This window comes from Hordeum vulgare, chromosome 6H (assembly GCF_904849725.1).
Source record: "Hordeum vulgare subsp. vulgare chromosome 6H, MorexV3_pseudomolecules_assembly, whole genome shotgun sequence".
Taxonomy (NCBI): Eukaryota; Viridiplantae; Streptophyta; class Magnoliopsida; order Poales; family Poaceae; genus Hordeum; species Hordeum vulgare.
In genome coordinates this window covers 244,199,816-244,219,009 of record NC_058523.1, presented here as the reverse complement: position 1 = coordinate 244,219,009, position 19,194 = coordinate 244,199,816, and positions in this window count along the sequence as shown.

Genomic DNA, 19,194 nt, shown 5'->3' with positions numbered 1-19,194 from the left:
CACCATTGGTGAAGTGTAGGTACCACAAACATTTGTCGAACACCTTCTGCCAGCTTAGTAAAACAACACTTACCTCACTCTACACCCATGCATTTTCCTTCAAACTCATAATCCAACAAGCCAACACCACTCCTCAACTGCACACGAGTGACCCCTCTCTGGTTCCAAGAAGAAGAGCCAAAATCTCCATTTTAGTTTCTGGCTCAAGTCTGGCATCATCTCTTTAATCACTTCCTTTGGCACACAGTGAGTCTCTTGGCTCTCAAACGGCTAGGGATCCCAAACACACCACCCTACCCCAGGACACACCACAGACAACCAAGTAACCCCAGAGTGCGCCAACATGCCGTGGCATGTCAAAACTGTGCTCTCGGCGCGCTACAAGGTGCACCCGAGGCAAAGGTGGCCAGCCCCACCGGTTCAAGCCTCCCCTCAATGCCTCTCCACGTCCCCGACAACCCTCCTGCATCAGGCCAGCCTCAGGGCCCCTCCTCACCCTCTCTGTTGACTGGACCAACGCGCATCCACGCGTGCCAAATTCGGCTAGAAGAACGCAACCACGCATTCACGCTTCCTGCTCGGTGCACCATCGAGGGCCTATAAATAGGCATTCCCCCTCCAGAGCCTAAATTGAGCCCCTAGCGACCCCATTCGGCGCTCGAGATCGACCGAGGCCCCGCCGCTTCGGAGCTCCGTCGATCTCAGGGTACAGGCCAGCTCTCGCGCTCCTCTCTCCTCCACCGTGACCGTAGTGAGCTCAGGGAGCTTCCCCACCTCTTCCCCGAGCTAATCCCTGCCCGTAGCACCCACTTCATCCACCTCTCGAATCGGCTCCGCTGCTGCCACCTCGTCGCTGGTGACCTAGGGCCTCCCCGTTGTCCCTTCGGCCACCCGCACGTAGGCGGTGACGTGTTGGTTCCATTCCTGTCGTTGTTGGGGCTTGAGGGCGTCGGTGTTGCCGCCGACGTGCCTCCCCTCCCCTCTGTCCAGAGGAGGAAGACGACCCCGACAAGTGTGCCCCACCTGTCCGTGGCTCATCTATCTCCCTCTCTTCTCTCTGAGCCGCTGACTGCAAGGGACCACGCGTTAGGTTTGAACCTGACGGCACGCGCGCCTGGGCTGGCTAGCTGGCTGGCATTGGGCCGGCCCAGCAACAGGCCGCCCAGGACAGGGGTGAGCCCTTTTTCATTTTAATTTTATTTATGTTCTCAATGTTTTTTGTAGAATTTTTTATTCAATGAAATGTAATGATTTTTCCACCACAATTCTTCTAAAAATGAGTAGGATTTTATAAAGCTGCTAAACAATTTTTTGTGACAACTTTTCTGTATAGTGATAATTAAAAGGCTTATTTTGAATACTTTAGCTTTTGTTAAATTTATTTTTAAAAATAATCTTTCCACTAAAACCAGAGACAAATATTTTTAAAACTATAGAATAGATTTATCAGAATAGCATAAGATTTTTAAAAGCGAGTTTGTGTTCAGTTTTTTAGTGAGCTACTTATTATTTTATCATTTACTACGACGATAGATACCACGTTTGATGAAGGAGTTGGACTCGAAGACCCCTAAGACCCCAGATACTTAGCTCATCAAGGCAAACAACCCTTTGAGCATGTTTGGGCAAAATATTATTTGCATGCTAGTAGAGCAATTATTTCCATTGCATATGATCATGAGTATTCGGTACATCATTGGTATGGTGTTACCGATGACTCCTCCGGAGCAATTGCATTTGAGCATGATCCTACCACCTATGAGGGTCACGCTAATATTATGTTGACAAGTAGAGCTAAGCATAGTATAAGCATGAGCACGATGATGGTAAATATCAAAGATTTATGAAAACCCCGTCGGGTGGCACTAATGCCGGAGGGTGATGATGAGTTAGGTGGCCACTTGTGAAGAAGTGGTGCACCAGGTATATTTGGTGTGAGTCGTTTCGGAAACATGATTAGATTTATGATCTGTCGAACGTCCCAACCTTACATGTGCGACCACATTACCCCCTTATGGGACGGGGCTATGTTGATTACTTTGGTCGGTGCTAGCAAAGAGCCACATTACTAGTGGTGGGAGTGATATGTGGTTAATCTCGTGACAGGGTCGTACCAGGTAGGTCGACTATGCCGTTTGTACGTGTTTCGGGCACACTGTTGGTCCCCGCATAAATGATACGGTCTAGAGTTAGTGCTCGTAAGACGTACATCATGTGGGCTGGGTACCAATCGAGTGGAACTCTTTGTCTAATATCGTCAGGGGAAAGGCATTGATCGGGGACTTACCTCGGGTATGTTATATACCGCGAGTCGTGGATGACACGGAAGTTTCCTGGATCTCGTGGGTACAATGTACAACCTCTGTAGAGTGTTAAACTATTCGAATAGCCCTGTCCACGGTCAAGGACAGTTGGGTAATCCTGCTTAAACTACGTCAAGACGTTTTCGCATAAACCAAGTGTGAGTGTGTGTGTGTGTTCAAGGAGTTATCTGGGTAAGAGTTGATATGACCAAGTTTGATAACTTGGCATATTGGGTGAACACGAAATGTTCAACCCACAGCGGATATGTTGATATATGTAACCTATTCTTCTAAATACCATCTAGTTTATGTTGCACATCCATCAATGATCATGTTTATTTACAATCAAGGGTCTATACACCAATACTGCATATTACTTGTTATCATACCGACTGCATTATCCATATCATGGGTTGTTTGCGAGTACATTCACTTTACTCACTGGCTTGCCATTGGTTATGTTATTGACCATACATGGAAGGACTATAGTTTGTAGAAGAATTCGTCATCGGAGACGGACTTGCGAACTAGGACACTTCCTAGTCAGAATGCCTGTTGGTGTAGGCTGATGGCATGGTCACCCGCTTAGCCCCAAGATTCCGCTAGTAGATGTATCAGTGTGATTTGTCCTTATAGGCCCTACCTATGTGAACTTGACCTTGATGGTCATTTGATGTACTATTTCGGTATGTTGGATGTTAGACTCTTAATATTCATTATCAGTGTGTTCGGTGAGCATTGCTCTCTGGGATCACTGAGCACGTTCATTCGGAGATCTTGACTTGTAAGTTGGGGCACCACAGGTGGCGGTGGGGGTGGGTACAAGTTGGTGCTTCTCTCCTCCCCGGAGCTTGGGGCATCTTGATTGCTCGAAGGAGAGCCCATGCTTGAGGTATCCTCAAGAAGCTTCACAATCTCGTCGGGGCTGTCTTGGTGTTAGAGCATATATCTCCATATGTGGTTTTGGTAATTGATGACAATTACTATGGACTAATGGTTGCCTTAAGTTATATTTATAGGATTTGTCCATAGGCACTTCTTGAAGTCCATCTGTTGGGTTCAAGGAGTTTATACGATGACCAAGATGGTATTCAAGGTATTATCCAAAGAATGGTCATAGAGACAAAAGGTTGATCAAGATCTCAGACAAAGAGTAAATCAAGATGATCAACACACAAAGCGTACAAGATGTACCGAGAGGGATCAAGTGATCCCATGGTATGGTAAACATTGTCCATTACGTCTTTGTGTACTGACCCATGGTCTTTGTGAGAGTTCTATGTGGGGGTTAGGTGTGCTTCCATGGGCTTGCATCAAAAGAAAGATCTCATACAACCCATGAAGGATGACGTCAAGTGGTGATCGTCATCAAGATTGTGGTGTGCAAGTTCAAGTGGATCAGCAGGAATATATCATGCTTGATGCTTGACGTCCATTGTGGTGGCAATGGACTTGCGAAGATATGCTGAAGAGCGGCTCACCCATAGTGTGTATGGGAGCAATCAAATAGTCTTCATCAAGCCAACGCAATCAAGAAAGGTGGTCCATCTTGAGGAAGCCAAGATCATCGTCATCTAGCTCAAGAGGACGAGGTGGAAGGTATAGGTTTGCCCTTGATAGGTTTTCTGTTTTAGGATAGATTGTCGTACTGTCAAGGGGGGCTCTCAAGTGAGTAGCTTGATCGTATCGTTCGTTGAGAGCTCAAACCATTTGCATCCTTGCATCATACTTATTGGTTCTTGTTTAGTGTTTCTCTTTGTGAGTTTTTGATCTTATGATCATCTTCATGACAAGCTCGAGTTCATGCAAAACGGAGTCCATATGCATCTTCTATGATTTTTCGATGTTGGGAGTTCTTACCGGTCTTATTCCAAGAAGGGTTCTCACATTTTTCTTATGGGACTTTTCTCACTTTCTTATTATTGATATTTCTATCAAGATTGTGTTATCCCATGTCGTTAGATTTCCAACAAACTTGGTTTCGTTGAATTCGGAGTCCGTATGCGAAAGTTACAGCAGTTTCAGTATCCAGCGGTAGTACCCCTCTTGGTGCCAGCGGTAGTACCGCCCCCGGAGAGGTAGTACCGCCCCCGGAGTGGTAGTAATTTTTTACTACCGCTCGAGGAGCGGTAGTACCACTCCGCTGGACTGTTTTTTGCATACTTTTTGGCCTCGGCATGGTTGGTGAACCTACCGAGCGGTAGTACCGCTCCATGAGCGGTAGTACCGCTCTGTGCGGGCTGTGAGGCTTAACGGTTGGATTTTCCCCCACCTATAAAGGGGATCTTCTTCTCCATTGAACCTTATCTCTTTAGCTCGGTTCTTCCCCCATTGTTGACCTTCTTCGAGCTTGCTAACTCTCAATGCCTCTAATGATTCTTGCTAGTTCTTGAGGGAAAAGAGACAGGAGATCTAGCTCCACTTTTCCACCAATCACTTTCTCCTCTAAGTGAGGGGAACCCCTTGGGTCTAGTTCTTGGAGTTCTTCGTGTTCTTCTTCGTTCTTCCTCTCATTTTCCTCCCTAGCATTATTTGCTTTGGTGGGATTTGGGAGAGAAGGATTTGGGCACTGCGTGTGCCCTTGCCATTGCATTAGTTGCATCGTATGAGTTCTCCACGGTGATACGTGGAAGTGAAGTTTGAGAAGCTTATTAACTTTGGTACTTAGTGACCTAGATATTGTTCTTCGTGGATGCTTTGGCGTCCTAGAAGCTTGGTGGTGTCTCGGAGCTCAATCATTGTGGTGTAAAGCTCTGGGCAAGCGTTGGGGGTATCCAATTAGGTTGTGGAGATTGCCTCGAGCAATTTGTACGGGTATCGGTGACCGCCCGCAAGGTTGGCCATTTGTACGGGTTCGGTGACCGCCCTCAAGGGTCCCTTAGTGGAATCATGGCATCTTGCATTGTGCGAGAGCGTGAGGAGATTACGGTGGCCTTAGTGGCATCTTGGGGAGCATTGTGCCTCCACACCGCTCCAACAGAGATTAGCATCCGCAAGGGTGTGAACTTCGGGATACATCATCGTCTCCGCGTGCCTCGGTTATCTCTTACCCGAACCCTTTACTTATGCAATTTACTTTGTGATAGCCATATTGTTTATTGTCATATATCTTTCTATCACTTAGTTGTTTATCTTGTTTAGCATAATTTGTTGGTGCACATAGGTGAGCCTAGTTGTTGTAGGTTTTGTGCTTGACAAATTAAACGTTAGTTTTATTCCGCATTTGTTCAAGCCTAAACCGTAATTATTTTAAAGCACCTATTCACCCCACCCTGTAGGCGACATCCACGTCCTTTCAATTGGTATCAGATCTAGGTCTCTCTTTATTAGGTTTAACCACCTAGAGAGTAAGGATGTTGACTAGGGGTTTAGTATTCACTGACACTCTTACTTTCGATGGCACAAATTTTGATGTTTGGGTAATTCGCATGCTTAATCACTTTCGGGTCTTGGACCCAAATTTAGAGCGAATTGTAGATATGGGTTTTTCTCCTCCAAAGGATTCTCAAAATATATTTTTAGAGGATGAGAAAAACACTTATCTCAATGCTCAAGCTTCTAATGTGCTTTTTGATGCTTTGAGCAATGTAGTTATATTTCAACCCATGCCATTCCGGGATGCTCATGAGTTGTGGACAAAGCTTCAAGATAAATATGGTATGTCCAATATTTGTGGGAATGATTGTTCTCCCTCCACCTCCGGTCGTGTGGTCTTCTCAACTTCATCTACTTCACCTACATGTGGATTGCCACAAGGTAAAGATATGGTGAGTAGTGGTGATCATTGCAACGATGATAGTGGGTTTATTGTTGATGATCCTTCATCACTATATTATTGCAATGCTTCATCTTTTGGCATTAACACTTCGAGCATTCTAAATGTTTTACATGCTTGTGTAGATAGTCCTTGGATATCATGTAAAAACTCCTTGACTAAATCTCATGATGATATGGTTCTTATATCTTGCTGCCATGATAAAAATGTATATATTTCCTCGAGTTTTTGTGCTAACAATGTAGAGGAAATTCATCACTCCATGAAACAAGATGTGGCCTTGAATGATGCTTCAAGGGATCCTAGATCATCATCTATTGTGACCCACTTTTTCCTTATGGCTAAGGCTTCAAAGGTATCTCCTACTTCGAATCCCAATATATCTCATTATGATGATGTTGATTATAATGGGGATGACAATAATGATGAAGAGAGTGATAATATTGCATCCTTAAAAATTAAGGGTGAAATGATTTTTAAATCTCTTTATAAGAATAAACTTGCTTGTTCCAACTTCTTGGAAATCATGTCTATTGCCACTGAGGGCAAGAAATACATTGAGGAGTTGGAAGCTCATCTCGAGGAGCATGAGGCCACCATTGAGACAATGGAAGGTCATGAGCGTGAATACGCTAACGAGATCGCAGAGCTATCTCAAGCTCTTGAAAATGAACAAACCACCAAGGAATCTCTTGAGGAAACGTTTGCTATAGAATTATCTAGATTAAAGGAATCCCATGATAGAGCTCTCGAGGTGGCTAATGATTTTAGAACTAAAAATGATAAGCTTGAAGTTGCACATGCTAAACTCGTTGAGGACTATGAGCACCTCGAAAATGGCTCAAAGGCTATTAAGAGTTCGCTCATCGAACTCACCGAGTATCATGCTCAACTTGAAGCTTCATATGCTAAAGAGCTTACGAAGTTGCCTTCTCCTCTTATTGTTAATAATGATGCTTGTGCTACTAGTTCTACTTCTTGTGAAGCATCCATTTTAAAGGAGAATATTGAGCTAAGGGCTCAACTGGAGTTGCTATCTAGCAATTGTGGGAAATTGAAAGAAAATCATGTAATGCTCACAAGCTCTCATGATGATCTTCTAGCATCCCATAATGCGCTAAAATTAGCTCATGAGGCTATTACTACCAAGGTAACATCAAGTGAGCCTCATGTGGACAATGGCACTACTTCTAGTCAAAATGCTATATTTCCATGTGCTAGTCCTCGTAATTCTTCTACTCATAATGTTGCTATGTCTTGTGATGAATTACTTTTCTTTCCTTATTGCTCTAACAATGAAGCTTATACTTCCTCTAGTACTTGTGTTGATACTAACCATGTAGAGGAAATCGAAGAGCTCAAGGCCCAAGTCACTTCTTTGAAGAAAGACTTCGAAAAGAGTCATGAAGGGATGTCCACACTCAACAATGTCTTGTGTGGGCAAAAATCCCTGAATGACAAAGATGGGCTTGGATTCAACTCCAACAAGAAGAAGAAGTCCAAAAATTTAAAGAAGAAGGGCCAAGAACAAGTCAAGAATTCGGCCAAGATTATTTGCATCAAGTGCAAAATTGAAGGGCACCATGTTAGATCTTGCCCACTAAAGAAGAAGCCCCAAAGTCACAAGCAACAAGGGAAGCGGCCACATGTTCAATCACATACTCAACTACAAGTTGAAGAAAGGCCCCTTCCCAAGAAGACCCAAGCCAACACACCTCATGTTGAGAAATCAATAGGGAAGAAATTAAAGGGTAGATGTTGCTACTTATGTCACGAGAAGGGTCACTTCGCTTCTTCTTGCACGAGAGGTAATTTATCCAACCCAATCATTATTGATGATATATATTCTCTTGGGAAGGATAAGGTTGGCAATGTGTTTGCCAAGTTTGTTGGTACTCAAAGTGGTGTCAAGAAAATTACCATTTGGGTTGCCAAGCCTATTGTGACTAACCTCTTAGGACCCAACGTGGTTGGTGACCAACAAGCTCAAACTTGATCAATAGGTGAATGTGGAGGACATTAGAGACTTGGATACATAATGAAGAATTAAGGGGTCTTCATCATTCATATTATCTCAAGCCAAGTCATTTGGATTATCTAGTTTCTATCTTATATCCAATGTGCCTCCTTACAGTAACTTGTACTTAAACTGTTTAAATTGTTAGTTGCTTGCCCCTTTGCATGTTGTGGTTTTGTACCTTGCATGCGTTTGTATATGTTGTGCTTCCAACTTGTTTATCTTGAGTAATTGAGTATGTGTATGTTGGTTTGCATATCATGTACATGTGAGTCTTGTATTGAGCCTTTTTGCATCTTGTTTGTATCTTTGTTGGCTCTTGTGAGAGATTAATGGATTATCCCACTGTGGGGGAGTTATGTGCTTTGCACACCTCACAATCCTATAAATGTGTATACATGGGGAATACCACTTAGTATTGATATTTCAAGATTATCTAGTTTCTATGTGGTATGCCGTACTCATGAGAAATTCAAATTCTATATGGTCCATTAATTATCTCTTGTTGGTTTTAATTTGCCACTTGTTAATATTGTTGGTTTATCACATTATGGGGGAGTAATATGCTATGTGCATATTACAAACCTAGAAAATGTGTACATTTGAGGTGTTGCCACTTAGTGTTGATATTGTAAATTATCTTGTTCCTAGGTGGCATGTTAGCTCTACAAGTGTCATTTGCTTGCTTTTTATGGGTAAAGATGATCTTGGATATATTTGCGATCTACCAATGAGTATCACTTCCAAAATACTTCTTGTCCTTGACAATTGGTATTCCCACCATGTGGTAGGAATTGCTAATCGTCTTTACATTGGATTTTGTGTTTCGTTTGTCTTCCTTGCCTCTTGTGGATCTATTTTAACATGTCTAGTGTTTTTATAGATATAGAGAAAGTGATGATCCCATCTTGTGCATTTTGTATTTAAATGCAAATTCTATATAATGCACGTCCCTTGGGGGAGCTATCCTATTTTCTTTAGAACACTCTCTTTATTCACCCATCATAAAATCTTTTGATCCTCATCAAGTGTGTGTTGATGGGAGGCAAGTCTTGCTCTTTATGATGCATTGTGCCATCATAAAAATTTGTCGAGGGTTTGGTTTGTTGGAACCTAGCTCTCTTTTGGAAATTAGATACCTCGTGTTTGTTTTCCTTCAATTGGTATCGTGTTTCCTTTTATTTGGCATGTGTCAATGGATATCTCATTCCTTGAGGTATCTTTTAATTGATATCCTTCAAGTGATAGTTTTTTTGTTTGGGATCTTATTATCACTTGATACCTTGTCTTTTGGTGACTTATCAACATTGTGTTGAGTTGATTCTTGAGAGTCTTGAGCATGCATATCTACTATATACAACTTCTTTTGCTTGCTTTCTTTCTTTGACCCAATATATAGGGGAAACTCCACCTTGTCATAAGTTGGCTAAAGTGTGCATGAAATTAAAATTCATATCTATATGCACATATGTATGTGGAGTTTGTCCTACGTATTGTTGGTTTTCGAACTCTTTGGTCCCAATGAGTTTGAGCACCATTTTGTTTGTTTTGCTGTTCCAGGAACAACTGGAGATGCATTGGATGCTCGGCTCACCTATAAGGAAGGTGTTGAGACCATGTGATTATTGGAGCCAAGTTAGGATGATCAAAGCACAACTATCTACTACAACAATCCAATGTTGTCTCGGTAACAAGTATCAACTTCATGCATTTTTTTCTTGGAAAGGCCCCAACCCGTCTTTTCTTTTCCAGGTTGCATCATGGCATGAATCTCTTGATTCGTTCTTGTAGTACTTGTTTCCTTTATCAAAGCATCCAAACGATGATGTCTTACTACAAGTTGGGATGTCTTTGATGTTCGTATGTTGGAAGTTCATATTGTACAATAAGAAAATATTAGGCCATGTGCTATGCTTCCAAGCAAAAGATCTTATTGATATATTTATGACTTCCTTTTGGATATCTAGTTTGTTCCTTCTTGTAACCATTTCGTGTGTACATCCTTCTTTGTGGATATATATCATCATGATTGTCTTCTACTTAGAATCTTTTACACATGAGAGAAGTTACATCTCTAATTGATATCCTCTTTTCTTTCACGCCCACCGTTGCATTTCCTTTTTCAGTTTTTGGTGGCTTCGTGAAAGGATTTGTCTTGAGTGCGTGTCTTATTTTCCTACATCTTGATGCACTCTTTGGCCGTGAAGATTATTTTTCCTCATGCTTTTCTTGATGAGGGTTTTGCCATTTCGATTGGTATCCCTCCTCTTGACAAGGTTCTTACTTCATATCTTCACCATGGGTTGTCACAAGCGTTGGTTCTTATTTTTATTTATTAGTAAGCTTGTGAATCCATTTTCTAGTATGTGTGTGTGGGAATGATATGTCTTGCACTTTGTGTCTCATTTCATCAAGACTATGTTGATGAGTAATGCTCATCCTTATCTTAGTCTTCTCAAGTGCTTTACCATGAGTAACACACATTACTTTGGTTGAGCTTATTCTTAAGTTGCTTCTTTTACATGTTGCTCAACCATTTGTTTTGTGCAATTGATATGCTTATTGTCTCATCTATCTTCTTGCACTCGTTGTGTGTTTTTATTAATTTTGGGGGAGCAACGATCCTATTTTGTGCACCTGTATCAAATACAAAAATCTCGTATTAGTGCACAAATCATGGGGAGCTTCTCTAGTTTTCATAAAACACTCTGTTGCCTTTATCATAATATCTTTTATTCATGTGGTTCGAAGGACCATATGATTGTTTGTTCCATTTTGTATCTTTCGATTGCTTGCCTCTATTTTTTGTATGTCTTTGTGGCATACGATCCTTTTATGTGCAATCTTTGGGTCCTCAATATAGTTTTTTTCCTCCAAATACTTATCATTGTATTTGTGTATTTCTTTGCACTCATTTGCTGAGAAGTACACACTTTTTGGAGGGCCACCTACTATATTGGCTTTCTAAACTTTTCGTCCATTTTGGCAATCGATGCCAATGGGGGAGAAGTTTAGAGAGTTTACTTTGGATATGTTTAGAGGCTTTTGCTTTTATTGCATAAGCATTTACGTCTTGCACGCATGCATTATTGCTTTGTATGTGTGCGCTTGGTTATGTTTATTTCCTTATATAAACTCTCTTGAAGTGGTTGTCATAAATTACCAAAATGGGGGAGATTGTTAGAGCATATATCTCCATATGTGGTTTTGGTAATTGATGACAATTCCTATGGACTAATGGTTGCCTTAAGTTGTATTTATTGGATTTGTCCATAGGCACTTCTTGAAGTCCATCTGTTGGGTTCAAGGAGTTTATATGATGACCAAGATGGTATTAAAGGTATTATCCAAAGAATGGTCATAGAGACACAAGGCTGATCAAGATCTCAGACAAAGAGTAAATCAAGATGATCAACACACAAAGCGTACAAGATGTACCGAGAGGGATCAAGTGATCCTATGGTATGGTAAGCATTATCCATTACGTGTTTGTGTACTAACGCATGGTCTTTGTGAGAGTTCTATGTGGGGGTTAGGTGTGCTTCCATGGGCTTGCATTAAAAGGAAGATCTCATACAACCCATGAAGGATGACATCAAGTGGTGATCAACATCAAGATTGTGGTGTGCAAGTTCAAGTGGATCAGCATGAATATATCATGCTTGATGCTTGCCGTCCATTGTGGTGGCAATGGACTTGTGAAGATATGCTGAAGAGCGGCTCACCCATAGTGTGTATGGGAGCAATCAACTAGTCTTCATCAAACCAACACAATCAAGAAAGGTGGTCCATCTTGAGGAAACCAAGATCATCGTCATCTAGCTCAAGAGGACGAGGTGCAAGGTATAGGTTTGCCCTTGATAGGTTTTCTGTTTTAGGATAGATTGTCGTACTGTCAAGGGGGGCTCTCAAGTGAGTAGCTTGATCGTATCGTTCGTTGAGAGCTCAAACCATTTGCATCCTTGCATCATACTTATTGGTTCTTGTTTGGTGTTTCTCTTTGTGAGGTTTTCACCTTATGTTCATCTTCATGACAACCTCGATTTCATCGAAAACGGAGTCCATATGCATCTTCTATGATTTTTCGATGTTGGGAGTTTTGACCGGTCTTATTCCAAGAAGGGTTGTCACCATTTTCTTATGGGACTTTTATCACTTGCTTCTTATTTATATTTCTATCTAGATTTTGTTAGCCCATGTCGTTAGCTTTCTAACAAACTTGGTTTCGTTGAATTCGGAGTCCGTATGCGAAAGTTAGAGCAGTTTCTGTATCCAGCGGTAGTACCGCTCCTGGTGCCAGCGGTAGTACCGCCCCCGGAGAGGTAGTACCGCCCCCGGAGCGGTAGAAATTTTCTACTACGTTCCAGGAGCGGTAGTCTCGCTCCGTCGGACTGTTTTTTGCATACTTTTTGGCCTCGGCATGGTTGGTGAACCTACCGAGTGGTAGTACCGCTCCATGAGCGGTAGTACCGCTCTGTGCGGGGTGTGAGGCTTAACGGTTGGATTTTTCCCCACCTATAAAAGGGGGTCTTCTTCCCCCATTGAACCTTATCTCTTTAGCTCGTGTTCTTCCCCCATTGTTGACCTTCTTCGAGCCTGCTAAATCTCAATCCCTCCAATGATTCTTGGTAGTTATTGAGGGAAAAGAGAGAGGAGAACTAGATCCATATTTCCACCAATCACTTTCTCCTCTAAGTGAGGGGAACCCATTGGGTCTAGTTCTTGGAGTTCTTCGTGTTCTTCTTCGTTCTTCCTCTCATTTTCCTCCCTAGCATTAGCTGCTTTGGTGGGATTTGGGAGAGAAGGATTTGGGCACTCCGTGTGCCCTTGCCATTGCATTAGTTGCATCATTTGAGTTCTCCACAGTGATACGTCGAAGTGAAGTTTGAGAAGCTTATTACCTTTGGTACTTAGTGCCCTAGATATTGTTCTTCGTGGATGCTTTGGCGTCCTAGAAGCTTGGTGGTGTCTCGGAGCTCAATCATTGTGGTGTAAAGCTCCGAGAAAGCGTCGGGGTATCCAATTAGGTTGCGGAGATTGCCCCTAGCAATTTGTACGTGTATCGGTGACCGCCCCCAAGGTTTGCCATTTGTACGGGTTCGGTGACCGCCCTCAAGGGTCCCTTAGTGGAATCACGACATCTTGCATTGTGCGAGAGCGTGAGGAGATTACGGTGGCCTTAGTGGCATCTTGGGGAGCATTGTGCCTCCACACCGCTCCAACGGAGATTAGCATCCGCAAGGGTGTTAACTTCAGGATACATCATCGTCTCCGCGTGCCTCGGTTATCTCTTACCCGAACCCTTTACTTATGCAATTTACTTTGTGATAGCCATATTGTTTATTGTCATATATCTTGCTATCACTTAGTTGTTTATCTTGCTTAGCATTATTTGTTGGTGCACATAGGTGAGCCTAGTTGTTGTAGGTTTTGTGCTTGACAAATTAAACGTTAGTTTTATTCCGCATTTCTTCAAGCCTAAACCGTAATTATTTTAAAGCGCCTATTCACCCCCCCTCTAGGCGACATCCATGTCCTTTCACCTGGGATGGCTCCCGGTGGTCGAACCGGGGCATCTCAGTCGGGAGGTCCCTAACTCTGGCCCGACGATGCAGCGGGTGTGCGTGGTGAGCCACCTCTGGCGCCCCCGCAGAGAACAAGATGCCCACAGCCTTGGCCATCTCTGAGACCGATAGGTTTGTGTGCAACAGTCGGGCCCTCTCCTCGGCTGCGGTAACCTCCCATACTAGACGCGAGTGCCTTTGTAAGGATGTGATGCGCTGACTGAGAAATTCCCTGGCTACCATGCCTGCAGTGAGCCTGGCCTCATGCAGGCCTGCTAACCTTGCCAAGATCAGATACAGGACCGCAGTGCTGAGCTGCCTGTGACCCTAGCGGTGATCTTCTTAGCCACCATGGTTGGGACCTCGAGGAGAAGGATGGATTGCAGAGTATCAACATAGACCGAGCACTCCCGGAAGTCCTCCACCTTCTTTAGGATATTCAAATACACAAAGCCTTGCGCGTTTCATCATCGATGCGGAAGGAGGCGCCCTAGAATGGTGGCTGCCTGAGGAAACCCGCAAGCTGTAGAAGGTCCGTTAAAGCGCCTAAGACGACATTATTCCGAGGAAAGCCTCACATAGGTAAGCAAAGAGGGCGAGGCTGAGGATGGAGTTGGGCTGGAGGTGGAGAAGGTGGATCCGGTAGTGCCCCAGTATGGCCAGGAGAAAATCGGAGCAGAGGGGTTCCATCCCCGTGTAAAGTGAATGTTGAAGATGGGCACCGTCGTGATCGGGAGCTCTCGCCTTGGTCGTAGGCTGAGAAGATCTGAGTTGCGCCTCCCTTGAAGTTCTCGTAGGCTAGCTCAAGGTGCATCTTGGTCTAACTGCTATTTCTAGTAGTTTTTGGCAGCAGCAGGGCAGGGCCCAGCGCTTCCGTTGGGGCGCTCTCACTAGTGGAGACGGTGGTGACTGCAACTTTCTTGCGTCGGTCCATGGCGGCTCATGCGTGGGGAGAAGATGAATGACGAATGGGATTGCTATCAGCGGAAGAGTAATGCGACCGCGCTCGCCCTCGGAGGCTATTGACTCCTGGGTGGTGGTTCCCACGCATCATGGCGCCGCGACATGCTTTTCTCCAATACAACAACCTCGCATCGTCAGCAGGCCAAGCGGTTCGAGCGGCCATGCTGTTTCGCCCCAAGCGAGTGTGTGGGGTGGGGGAGGGGGGGGACTCGGGGCTACTGTGAGAACAGTGGATCCTGGGGTACCATGACCTGCCTACCTCTGGCATGAGGGACTCCGTGTGGGCCCGCCTACAACGGTCGGCCGTGTCCCGGCTGCTCCAGACAAAATCGCCTCACGAGGGTTGTACCTCACTAGCCCCCCCTCGCTGCCGAAGCACGCCCTCTTGGGGCCTCCGAGCAAAAGGAAACCCTACGAGGCATCCTCGCGAGGCCGGGCGCATGGAGCCAAGCGGCAGGATTTTGTGTCTAGCATGTGGGTGGTGCATCCACCAGAGGGGGAAACCGAGAGAGGCAGTTCCAGCGGGCACAGAGAGGTTTTCCCCTTTGCTGATGAGGAGGCAACGCCGGCACCTCACAATGCAGGTGGAAAAAGCTTACCTATTTGGTGATAGAGGATCAGAATGGTCAACGTTGCAGGAAGAAGGTCATCGTCGAGCCCACAATCGTGTCACAGAAACTACTTTGCCTGGCAAACACCACATTTAGTCAGGATAAGACTGGAACCTTGTCCCCCTTGAATTACTGCATTGTGGCCATCCATCCATGCTCATATTTCGGGGAAGAGGACCAAGGCATTACAAGAAGAGGGGGACACCATATTTGTAAGGCGATTGACCAATTCCGTCATACCTTTGTTTGTACCACTTTGTCACATCATGTTTTACAAAACTGGAACCAATTAAAACTTTTTGAGTGCTTGTGATGACTGATTTGGTTGCAACTTGCTTGTGTGTTTGATTGTGTTTTAGTTCACCAAAACTATCTTCTCTCTAAAAACTCCTCTCCTTGGCCCCAAACCCTTGCCTAATGATCATGCCATGTGTATAGGACGAGAAACTATTCTTAACAAAATATTATTTCAACAAAAGACATTTATTTATTTTAAAGCTTCAAAACCCTCGAATTGGGATTTGCACTACAAGTCCTTAATTTATGAGAGATGTTTTACCCCAAAGATTTTTGTTTGATTCTTCTATTAAAATGAAGTCCCAAAACCACAAAATAATTATTTTAAAAGTTATCTTCCTATTTTATTTAAACACCCTTTTCTTAGGCCAGAAATGGTATTTCATGGAGGAAAATTATTTTCTTACCTTAAATATATTTGAGAAAATTTAGGGAAACTCACACGACACATATTTTCCATATATATGAGTTTTAACACATGGTCATGCTCAAAGTATTGGGCAAAACCCCTCAAAACCCTTTTGGCCTATTCTAAGCTTTTGAAATATTTCCAAAGAAAATATTATCAATAAATCCCAGGAAACTTCTAGCATGTCCCACATGTTATATGAGGTGACCCTGCAAAGTTTCATCCCCATCCACGTTGATTTGATTCACCCAAATAACTCTACATTACCAAGTTTGGCCAATTGCTCTCAAACTTTGAGGAGTGATCCATCCCCCAAATATGGGTGCCACACCAAATTGTGCATTTGTGGGAGTTTCTTTACTCGCCTTGGTTCAAACAAATCTGGTTCTTCCCATTTCTAGGGTTTTCCATGTCTACATTGTGAACCTTGCTCAAATGAGCTCAAACTTTGTGAATCCTACTATTTTTGCCCATCATTTAATCACGGTAATTCTCACTACAATTGCTCAGGTTTATCTTGCTCAAACCAGCATCGAACACCTTCTGGTGATTTAGTAAAATAGCTACTTTCACCCCTTCTACTTTCTTCCTTCACCCCAAAAATTTATCACAAGTCTATTGATCAGCCCGACACCTACAGGCGAGAGCTCCAGCTCTAATTCAATGGGAGGAGGACAAAACCGCCAATTCCTTTTCTGGTTCACCCCTGGCAGGGACTGCCTCTCTCTTTTCCCTTGACCTCCACTTCTCTCCTCGGCTCCAAAGTATCAAAGAAGCATCTCCAAAGCCCCCCGACACTAGTAGACACGGTGCGGGAACGCCAGAGCATTCTAGCATGTTGTGCATCCCAAAACTACGCTCTGGACGCGCCACTGTGAACGCCCGCACCGAAGGAGGCTAGCCCCGGCCAGGCCTCACCCACACATGTTGTGTGGCTTTGACTACATTGACGACCGGTTCCAGCGCCGCGTCGGGCCCCTCCTCTCCCCCTTTCTCCTGCCCCTGGCGACACGTGCTTGCGCCCGCCCGAAGAAGTTAGGTGGCACTTGCCACCGCAACGCCCCAGGAGCGAGTCCCGCACCCCCACAATCCCGTTTTCGAACGTAAACCACACCCACGAAGGCCATGGGCTCATTCTTGAGCCTTCTCTCCTCCTCTAGCCGTTTACACGCCCTCGCCGATGCACAATCTTTCAGTGGACCGTGCCCCGCCTATATAAAGGCCACCCCAGCCTCTCCAGCCCCATCTCTGGAACCTTTCTCTCACCTCCAATCGACCGCCCAATCACCCCACTTGAGCTCCACGAGCACCAGTGCTCGAGTTCGACAAAGGCGCCACCGCGTGGGGGCTCCATCGATCTCGGACACAGGCCTACTCCGACCTCCATTTCGCCTACATCGTGACCGCAACTAGCCCTAGTACCACCTTCACCTCTTCCCCGCTCATTTCCCTTCCCTGAACATCGGCACCAACCACCTCCCGATGCCCTCCGCCATGGCCTCCTCACCATCAGCTACTCTGGACACCACATCCATTGACGGAGCTGGCGCCGGTGAGCTCCTCCCCCTCATGTCGCATGGTAGAACATGACCACGACACGGGGACCCCACCTGTCGGCCTCTGCCTTGCTCAATCCTGACGGCGCATGTGCCTAGGCTGGCTGGATGGCTGGGTCGGCCCAGCCGATGACTGAGTCTGGCCTAGGGTGTTTTGACCGTTTTCCTTTTTTCAATTTTCTAGTATTTGACAAATATTCCATAGGGAAAAATAATCCTCGAGATCCAATTATTTTTCCACCATAAATCTTGTAAAAAATGTGGTATTTAATAGCACTACTTGTGTAATTTTTACAAAAACTATTATACACAATTTATTTTAAAACCTAGTTTAAAGTATTTATAGCATGTGTTAAAATAGATTTCAAAACATTTTTCACTCCAGAACCAAAGACAAATATTTTAGATGTGAAGTAAGTACTTACAGAGTAGGGTAACATTTTAGGAGTGAGTTTTGTGTTCTGTGTTTGTTGTGATTCTTATTATTGTTATTACTATTGCGGCGGTAGATCACGTGGTTGATGAAGGAGTTGGACCCAAAGACTTCGAAGACCCCAGAGTGTTTGTTGGCCAAGGCAAGTAGCCCTTTGACCATGCATAAGAAACTTTTACTTGCATGTCATATGGTACCTTACTTACGCACATATTCTTGATGGATCGGAGACCCCCCCTTGTTAGGTTGTCCTCGAAGAACACCTCGTTGAGACCTGCATTTGGGCATGACCCTACCACCTATGACGGTTGTACATGTGGGATGTAGTTAGCTGCTAGTAATTGATACACAAAAGGGATGGGAATATGCATGGCGACGATGAAGGGCGTGTTTACAAAGGCTTTTTAGAAAACCCCACTGGGTGCCACTAATGCCCGAGGGTGATGGTGTTGAGATGGATAACCACTTGAGAAACAAGTGGTGTACCAAGAAATTGTTTTATGTGTGTGGTTTTTGAAACAAGATTAGATTTAAGATTTGTGGGCCGTCCCAACCTCACATGTGCGACCACGATACCCCTTATGGGACGGGGCTTTGTTGACTACCTTGGTCGTTGCTAGCAGAGAGCCTGTATCACTAGTGGCGAGAGTGCGTGGTCACTCTCGTGATGGGGTCATGCCAGGTAGGGAGACCATGCTGTTTTTACAGGTTTCGGACACACCGTTGTGTGCCCTCATGGATGGTACGATCTAGAGCGCGTCTCGTATGATGTACATCATGAGGGATGGTACCAACGAGTGGACTCCTTGTTTAGTGTCGCTAGGGGAAAGTCATTGTTCAGGTGCTGACCTCGGGTATATTATATATTGTGAGTCGTGGATGACACGGAAGTTCCCCGAGTCTTGTGGGTACAACGCGCATCCTCTACATAGTGTAAAACTGTTCGAATAGTCTTTTCCACTGTCAAGGACAATTGGGTGGTGCTGCTTAAACCACGTCCAGTCATTTTCACATAAACCAAGTCTGTGTGAGAGAGAGTACGGGGGAAACATGATGCTCGAGCTAAGTCAGGTGACTTGGCATGATGGGTGGACATGGAATGTTCGACCCTTAGTTGATATTGATATCCGTAACCTATTCACTCGGTTATCGCTATGCCTTGTGGTGCATGTCGCCCAAGAATTTGATCATGTTGTTGCACTAGGAAAAACTTGCTTTCTCAAAATCGGCATACTAGTGTTATGTCAACTTCATTATTGCCTTGTT